This window comes from Zosterops lateralis (assembly GCF_965231275.1).
Source record: "Zosterops lateralis genome assembly, chromosome: 2".
Classification (NCBI taxonomy): domain Eukaryota; kingdom Metazoa; phylum Chordata; class Aves; order Passeriformes; family Zosteropidae; genus Zosterops; species Zosterops lateralis.
Window position 1 is genome coordinate 57,442,784 of NC_139763.1, and position 9,719 is coordinate 57,452,502.

The following is a 9,719-nucleotide window of genomic DNA, read 5'->3' on the forward strand; positions in this document are numbered from 1 at the left end:
GATTTGCACTGTTTCAGGGAAGGCAGAGGGAGATTGTCTAGTGTCATGTTCCAAAAGGGTGAAGAGGGCTACTTTTGCAGAGGGCTTCTGAATGGCACAGCTGCTGTCAGATGGCAAAACACCTAGTGTTGATATGTTTGCCTTTCTTTTTTTTTTTTTTTTTTTTTTTTTTTTCAAGTAATGGGAAAACTAAAATGCACAATCCTCCAAAACTGCTGCAGATGTGGTGTCGAGACAAAAAGCAATGAGATTTTATTCTTAAGCAAAGATCACAGTGTTACTGAAGGCAGAGAAATCTTTATGCCAGCAGCTCACAAAAGAAACCATGAGATTTTCTAAAGGTAATTGAATACTGGTAAAGAAACACAGCAACAAAAACAAACCATCTCTGATCCCTGAAGGGGAATGCAGGGACTTACCTGTGTCTAGCAGTTGGAAGCTATGTGCTATGGAAACGATTCAGTCCTGTAAACATGCCTAGTACCCAGCTGATCTCTCTTTCTGCAGTTTTTCCAGTCATGTAAACATCTCTAGTACACAGTGTCCTTTGGCAAGGAACTCAACTCTCTTACTCCCCCCTCAGCATCTCCTTTTGTTTATTTTGAACCTGACTCCTACTGACATCATGTGCTGGCACTAATCCTCATGTTACAGGTATAACACCAATCTCACTGGCAGTTCAGGAAAAGCTGCGTGCTCCAAAGGCTCGGCAATTCATCATAATTTCCAAGAAGAAGCAAAAGAGCAGTGGTGGTGATTTCTGCCTCTTTCCTAAGGGCAACAGAGGAATGCATCTGTCAACCAGACGTGGCATCCAGTGAAAGCTAACACCAAGCACTCTTGTGCTGCTCATCCCTGTGGCATTAGTAATACTGACAGGAATGACCACGGCAGAACAAAAGTGACTACAAGGAGTTGGAGCGTGGATGGAAACCTTGGCGTGTGCCAATTGCTCCTAACAAGAATCACGTTTTGGGTAACAGCAGAAACGAGCCTCTGGGTGTGGCACTGGAGAACTGGCTTCTCATCTTGGGGCTGTTGCTTAATGAGCATCTGGGTAAGGATCAAGGTAACTTAATGAGTGTGTTTGTATTTAATGGAGGATAGCGAAAAGAGGGAAACCCATCCTGGAGGATAGCACTCAACCCTGGGATCCTCAGTACAGTGACCTGTTGGAGCAGGCCCAGAGTAGGGCCATCAAGGCAAGCACAGGACAGGAACACTTCTCCTGAGAGGACAGGCTGAGGGTTGGGTCTGTTCAGCCTGGAGAAGAGAAGGCTGTGGAGAGGCCTTTTTGCAGCCTTTCATCACTTAAGGGTGGCTTACAAAATGGAGAGGAACATTTTAGCAGGGCTTGTTGCACCAGGACAAAGGGTAATCATTTTAAACTGCAAGAGGGTAGATTGAGACTAGATGCAAGGAAGATGTTTTGGGCTTTTATGAAAAGGGTAATGAAGCATTGGAACTGATTTCACAGAGATGTGGTAGATGACCCGTCCCAGGAAACATTCAAGGGGAGGTGGATTGGGGCTCTGAATAACCTGATGTAGTGGAAGGTGTCCCTGCTCATTGCAGGGGTGCTGGAACTGGATGTACTTTAAAGGTCCCTTCCAACCCAAACCATTCTATGATTCTATAAACAGACTGCCCTAAAAATGAGGGGAAATCAGGATATGCCGTAGGGTTTGTAGAAGAGGATGCTAAACTGGTCAGAGCAGTTCAGTTCCTGTATTTTACTGCAAGTACCTGAACAGGAGATGATGGAAAGGTAGAGATATGATCAAATCTGTAACTGAATCAGTGCAACACATTCAGATGGATAATGCTTCCCAGAAGAAGAATATCAAAACAACCTTTAGGGTTCCAGAGGGAGACTTTACAGAATTCAGAGGTTTGCACGGTAAAATCATCTGTGATTCTGATCCAGAGTAAATAAGTGTTAAAGATGGTATTTCCTAAGAAAATATCCCACCAAAATAGAACAAACAAAACATGGGAAGAGGTACTTATCTGTAGAGGAAAATGTTAGCAGATACAAATATGAGTAAGTTAGATTTGAGAGTCAGAGAGGTTTCATAATACATAACATAGCTCAGGTCTCAAATGACAAAAAAAAAAAAAAAAGAGAAAAATATTCAAAAACACAGAAGAAAAAAGAAAAGGAAAAGCAGCAATGTAACATGATATTCAATTAACAGAAAACATGGGAGATAGCAAGAAAATGGTTTGTAAGAATACTAACGTTCTCACCAAGATTAAGAAAAGTTATTGGTCTGATACTCAATGGAGAAGGAAAGCAATCAAGAGGCAGCTTCAGGAAAACTCTTTAATTTTCTTGTGCACCTTTGCTGAAAAGGGAAACTGATCATGCAGCTGCTATTTCTTGGGTGTGGGTAAAGGACAATGCCACTTTTTTTAGCAGAGAAATATAGGATAGAAAGCATTTAAGGCATAAAGAAGTTAAAACCTTTCACATCAGTTGGGTCTCAGGAGTTTTATTCTAGTTCATACAATGACCATCCTTGAGAACTACTAAGGGTTCAGGAGGGATCAGAGATCAGGCTGGGAAGGAGTAATCATGATGCCTAACAGAAAAGAGGGTTACAGCATCACCTTAGAATGTCATATATCCTGGATTCCATGTGGTGTTTCACACTATGCTCTGGAGCTTTCTTGCAGGAAAATGTGATTGTGCAAAACCAGTTCCAAATAGTTACAAAGCTGGTTAGAAAAATGTGTTTTGTTGTAGGCAGAAGTAATCTGTTGTGCAAGTAGAGAAAAAAGAAACCACTCTAGGTAGCTACATGAAGTCACCATGGCAGTCACCATTAAGAACATGGAGAGAGGGTTTTGTAGATCCAAAGCAAGCACAAGTGAACTTGAGTCATCACACTACCTCAGAAAAAAGGTAATCACCCTATTGGGACTTATAGATCCTTCTATAGCATGGCACATCTTTAAAGTAACCAACTAATTTTCTCCAGTCCTGTCAAAACATCCTGGAAAAGCTGTGTCCAGTTTTCCAACACTGCACTTCAATAATAAATCCAAGCACAAATCTTAAGAGCAAGGACAGCAATCAGAGATCTAGCAAAGCCTACCTAGAAGGAAAGATTGAAAGATTTGAGGTTGTTTACGTAAATAAAAATGAGGAGGGATGCAAAATAATGCAGGGAAAATTATCACAAAGAGGACTATTGTGTTCTTCAAACCTTTAATGGTTAGGACAAAACTCTGAGATAAACTGAAGTGACAGTGCTTCAGACAGATAATAAAAGAGAATTCCTAGCTATATGGAGAAGGGCAGGGATTTCACCATACATCCTGCTACCATCACACCCACCCCTCACTGCAGAGGATGTGCAGTCCCCACATTGGATGTCTTTTAACTGCTTAGTCAATCATCTATCAGGATTTCCATAATTAGAGTTGAACTTGACATATGGCAGAGTGATGGATTAAGTAAACAATCTCTCCTGCCCTCTTGTTTTTTTTTTTTTTTTTGTCCATCTAAGAAAACAGGGCTTTCATCCTCTCTTCCTTTATGATGTGGTAGTCAGAATAATCCTCTGATACCCAAGCTGATCTGCTGGTGCAGGTCACCCCCAGATGTGTGTCCCACATTACTATTCTTTCTCTGGAAGCAAACCACTATGTTTGACTGCCCCGTGTACAGCAGATGTGATGCTAATGCAGAGCCATGTCCCTGGCATGTGGGAGGGAAATGGAAACAGAGGTCTGTTTCTGTCACAAGAGGCAGCACGTGGAGCTGCACCCCTAGTATGGCAAAGGCTTTTATTGAATTCAGTTCAAAAAAGTAAGGGTGGAGATTTCAATTTCCATACCTAAGTTTTGCCTGCTAGAATTCTTTTCCTTTTCTTTCCAAAGCTTAGTATGAGCAGAAGGCTGCACGAAAAAGTGTTTGTGTGAAACAAAAGAGACAAAGGATAAGACAGCAATAGAGCTCTGAACACCACCTAATCCTCCTCAAACAAATCTGTTATTTTGGATATTTAAAGAAAGAAGCCTGTCTACTTGACAAACCAGAGTGGTTCCAAAGAAACTATTACAACCTGTCGCATCAGGTCATACTGAAAAGAGTTTCTATACAGCCCGTGATTCTATAAATTACATTTACTGTCACTTCTCTTTCCAGCCTGAAGCAGTGCAGACCAGGGCAAAATGAACAGTGACAAAGTTGTGCAGGTTTTATACAGTGAGATTGTTAAGAATAATATGGAGATGGGAATGAACTTGATCGAAGTGCAATGAAAGATTAATTGTGTGACGTGTGAGTAATTGGTTAATGGGACTGGGTCAGCACCTGGTGTCTGATGGTTTGAAAGGAAGATAAGAATGCAGTTTCAGCTATTTGAAAAAGGTTTTGCAGGCCAAAATGTTCCCAGCTCTGTAACTTGCAGAGTCTGGGAAATTAAATAAATGTAAATGCAAATTACAGAGTTGTCTGAGGCAGAAAAATCTGCTTTGAGACTGATACTCATATTGTCAGGGTCTGAGGCACAAAGAGGCCAGAGTGGGCATCCAGAAGGGAAAAAACATGGCCTGGGCAAATGAACCTGAATGAAACGTGGTGCATTAACCTGGAAGTAATTATAAAGAAAGGGCAGGGGGTAGCCTTGTTAGCGACTCCTCAGTGTGTAACAGAGAGCCATTATGGTAATATGAGACTGTAAAAAATGAAGCCTTGTCTGCTCTGCAAGGATATTAAAGAATGAGTGACACTTCTCTCATGAAAAGAAGGATTGCCCCATTGTCCTTCACCAACATTTTCTCTGTCTTGTCAACAGCCTGCCTGGCTATTGCCCTTCCCTGCAGGTTGGCTGCATCTCAGCTGTGCTTTATTTGTGTATTTTGGAAAGGTAACAAACTCACAGCAGCTCTAAGAAAATTATAATGTAAAGATTATTTCAGTTGGTATTTAAATAGACAAATTCTCAAGATTATTCATGAAAGTTTTTTTCTCTCTATACTACAATAAATTCGCACTGTAGGAAATAAAAAAAAAATTCCAGGTGATCCAAACCAATTTTCTTTAATCATTAAAGACCACACTCGTGATGCTTGGGGAAAATGTCAGCAGTGAAGATTCCATTTCAACATCTTGCAGAGATGGGATTTTAGATCTGGACTTCAGTGTTTGCCTGCAGAAATAAATAATATTCTAGTTCTAGAAGTACAGGCAAGAACCTGCCACTTTATTTGATCATACAAGTATTAAGGAAGCAGAAAGGCATGCAGGGATAAAATATGAAAAAAATCATTTTACAAGGAACAAAGGACATAAAAGGAAACTAGAAAAAGAGTTAGAAATAAAATAAAAGTGTGGAAAAGAAAACAGAATACACAAAGTGATTGTTCAAATCAGAGGACAGCAATAATTAATGGTACAAAATTGTATGAAAAATCTCTTCTACCAGTCTTCATAAAAACTATTATGTGTGATCAGCTACCTAGAGCAATGGTTTTAGAAGAAGACAGAAACATAAACTAGGAGAGGAATAAAATAAAGAAATAACACTTAAATAGTCTGGATGAATTCCTGTCAGTATTCCTCAAATGCCTGCTAAGGTACAGAAGAATTGAGAGAAAACAGACTCTGTAATCCTCCTGGTCTTCAAGAATTTGTGGATTCGAGGCAGGTTGAAGTGATCAGGAGGAAGGTAAATTTATCCTGTGTCTGATTAAACAAAAAGAGCCCAGGCAACCAAGAATAAAATAATTAAAGTTTCATCCATTATGACACACAGAAACAAGTGACTACATAGCAACTGACAAGCTCTGGAATAGCACTCCTGACCCTTTTTATCTCCGTAGACAAGTTCACAGAGCACAACAGGTAGGTCTGAGGTGAGACCTGGCACACTGGATGCTGGGAAGAGGACAACAAAAAATGTGGCCCCTTAAGGACCAGATGCCAATCATGAACCAACTCCATCCCACTTAAAGTGGTGTCCTGGACTGTGAGCAGTTTAACAGACACTGGCCTAAAGGTTGAGGCTGGGGAGGACAACCAACAGAGAGCTGTGAATGATTAACTGTGATAGACTCATGCTATTTCTCTGATAGAATGTGGTGGGTCAGAAGAGGTGTGTCTTTTGAGATACTCTGACTTTACTAGGGTTTCTGATGTTAATCTAGATTACTTTTTTATAACCAAAACCCATGAAATTTTATCTAAGTGAAATTGCCATGTGGTACCTTCACAGCTGTTCAAAAAAGGCCTCACAACTGAGTAGTTCCAAGTAATAAATGATAAACTGATAAAATGAGGAGAATATTTTTCAGGAGAACCATATCCTGAGAAATTGACCATGGATCCACTTCTATGCCAAATTTACTTTAAATTGGTTGCATTGAAGGAATGGTTACATTTGGAAAATGTACAGATGGTACCTGACTCTGAGGCCTTGCAAGCATTTGGAATAATAGGATTAAAGTCTTAAGTTATTCTGTAAATTGGGGACATAGTATGAAATAAGCATGATGCTATTCAGTAAGAAACAAAGAGTAATACTTAAAAGGATTACTATAACAATAAAAATGTGTAAAGCTTTAGTTATCCAGTAGCGTACTGTTAAGAAATACTATTTTGAGACAACAAATTACCATTGTTATTTGCCCTTTTTTTTTGCATTTTGGGATGTATCTATTTATATATTCTCTCAGAATATACTTATTGTGTATGTGAATACTTTATGATTTTCTTATGCCTACACTCATGCACACACATGAAGGGACTAAAGCCAGTCATTGCCCAAACTCACTAAAAGAAAAGATGGGGTCAGATTCACTCAGGTCACAACACTGCAAAGGTGGATTTGAATATCACCAAGTTACTAGGTACAACAGAAGTGCTGTAGTCTCACTGTGCCCCACACCAGAGTGGCTGAGGGAACAGTCTGACCTTAGAGTCAATCCATGAGAGAACATCTGTTCCTGTGGTACCTTTTTAATAATAAAAAAATGAGAACATGCTGCAGGGCACTGACAGAGTTGAACATATGTACAACCAACATTTTTGCAATGCACCATGCATGGAGTGCTGTAAATCTAAGAGGTTTTAAAGACAGGTATGACTCTTCTGTAGAGAGAGGAGCAGCTAATCCTGAAGCCTAGAGGTCTTCGGCTAAAAAGAGGGGAAACAGAAGGCAGTGTGCATTTCAGCCAGTAGTGAAACAACGGCTGTATCCCATTGTTAAGATGAATTTTACTTCACTTATAATCTTGTTTCTTTCAGCCTGTGTATCTATTCCTTTGACATATGACAACTGGATAATTACACTTGTAATTTGTTTCATTACAAAGACAGCCTAGTTTCATGGGATGAGCCAAATGTCGTGGGATGAACTAGGGTGGAGATGATAAACTGGGAAGCACTGCCTCTGTGGAAATGATCATCCTAAGGCAGAGTGCAGAGATCTGAGCCCTCAAGAGGTTCAGTGGCTGGCAAATGCAATTTGCAGGGACCCAGCACAGAATGATTGTGCTGCAAGTTGTCATCCTTGGAGATGAAAAATATCAGAAAATGTATAGCCAACAGCTCCCCCTTCACCCCTAGGCATGACACCTAACATCAGTGGTTTTCAAGGAAAAGGTTAGACAAACACCAGTGCAAAGTACTCTAGGGAGGGTGGGCTCCTCCTCAGAGCAGGAGGATGAACACACTTCCTTAACTTACATTTATCTCACTAATTTACCATGTTACAGTGCACAGGACAGACGAAAACACCTCCAAGGGCTTGTACCAGCCCAAGCCTTCCAACAGTCCCCCAGCTTCCTCTCTGGTCCTGCCTGGCCAATTTATTACATTTTGTAGCCTGAGAGGGTCCTTGTTAGATGAAGGAACTCACAACCGATTAACAACAACACGTTTTGATTCCTAAGTGCCATCCACTCAACCACACACTAGGGGAGTGATATCCTGTTTCCCAGAGAGTCTAAATTGGTCTTTAAGTCATTTTTACTCTGAGGGCAAAAATAATTGGCCTTGTGGTTAAATCTTCTCCTGGTCCTGGATATACACTTTACATTTTACACCCAGTGAGATCCATAACTCTGCGTGAACAAGTGATTGATCTGGCACTGGCTTTTCACACTGCAAGTGCAAACAGGATGCCAGTTCAATTCTCATTCTGGCAACCAATCTCTACCTTGTAATACACTTTTATTTTGCCTTTTTTATTACACAGTAGAAAGCATGTATCACCAGGTTTTCTAACATATATGCAAAGAGTGGAGTTTTCAGTTCTGCTCTGCACTGTTACAGTGCATCTGCACAGATCATATCAGCTCACATCTGCTGTGGAGGTTGTTCAGCTCCACTGGCACATGGTAATGCCTCACTTCCATCTTTCTGAGCAATGCAACATGTGCACTTCATTTTCCTCAAAGCCATCCGATTTATCCCTCTTCCAACTTCACTCCAAGAACTGTTTGACACGGGCCTTATGCTTTTTTTTTTTTCTTCCTTTTGGACTCCTCCCCTGTCCCTAAAGTGTCCAATTTTTAGTAATTTTGACCATTAATTTTGTTTTCAAAATCTGCAGTTGATGATCCCTTCAGAAGCATGAATTCTTGTCAGACAGTCTTCCCCTTTTATCTATTTGCATCAGTTTGACATGCTGTGAACAGACATCGTAAAACTTAAGTCTTCCAGTACTGTCTCTGTTCTAGTGTTGCTACCAAAGCAGAACTGCTCAGATCACATTCCCTTCCAGCAGCTACTGTGCAGGAATGCTCTTATTTCTGAATAACCTGGATGAGTCTATTTTACACTATGTCCTTTATGCCAGTGATTTTCATACAGCTTTTCCCTGTCGAGCACCATGTCACTGGTGAGGTCTGTTCAGCACAGCACAATACACCTCCAAGTGAAGCTGGTGCATTTGCAGCAAGAACTTACATTCTGTAGGAGGATCCTGCATATCGTTTTACAGAAGAAAAGATTTCACTGAAACTCTCTGAATGCTGCAGCCAAGCATAATATAGAAGCTATCACAATCTAGGCTATTACCATTTTTGTATTATCCAAGACTTGCTGGAGGTTCCCCTGCTGCCAGTGGTAGTGGAGCTGCACCTTGCTTTCTCATTAGTCGTAAAATCATAGGATAATTCAGGTCAGAAAAGGCCTCTAAGGTCATTGAGCCCAGTTATTACCCTGACAACTGCTGAAGTCCTCACAGCACTCTCCACCCAGCAGCTCTGCTGCCTGCTGTGGTGTGTCAGCCACAAAAAGTAAGACAGGGACATGAAATGAGAGAGACAGAGTCTTGTCACTCACTGCTCGGCCCGCAGCAACTACAGGAAAAGATAGCAGGATGGGAGAGGGAAAAGGAGATGATGGTGAGAAACTGGTTGTCAGTCCAGTGCAGACTGAGTGTTCCTCCCTTCTTTGGTCAGGATTCTGTGTCAGGAGCTCTCTCTTAAGGAAAGGGAGGAGAGAATTGTGACAGGAGTACAAATGTACTGCACAATAGTCTCACTTCAAGAAGATGGGGAGGTCCTCAGAAACAAGAGAAAGAAATATAATTTCCCCCAGAGATTTAGTCACTAGAAGTGTGTTCCCAGCATGTCTCATAGCTACCATTCTGTGCACCCAGGGTAGCAAAAGGCACTAGATCTGCTCATGGATGTAAAAAGGCAGTCCAGAGTGAACTCAGGGCTTTACATGAAGAGGGAGATTTAGGGGTCTGCTCCTT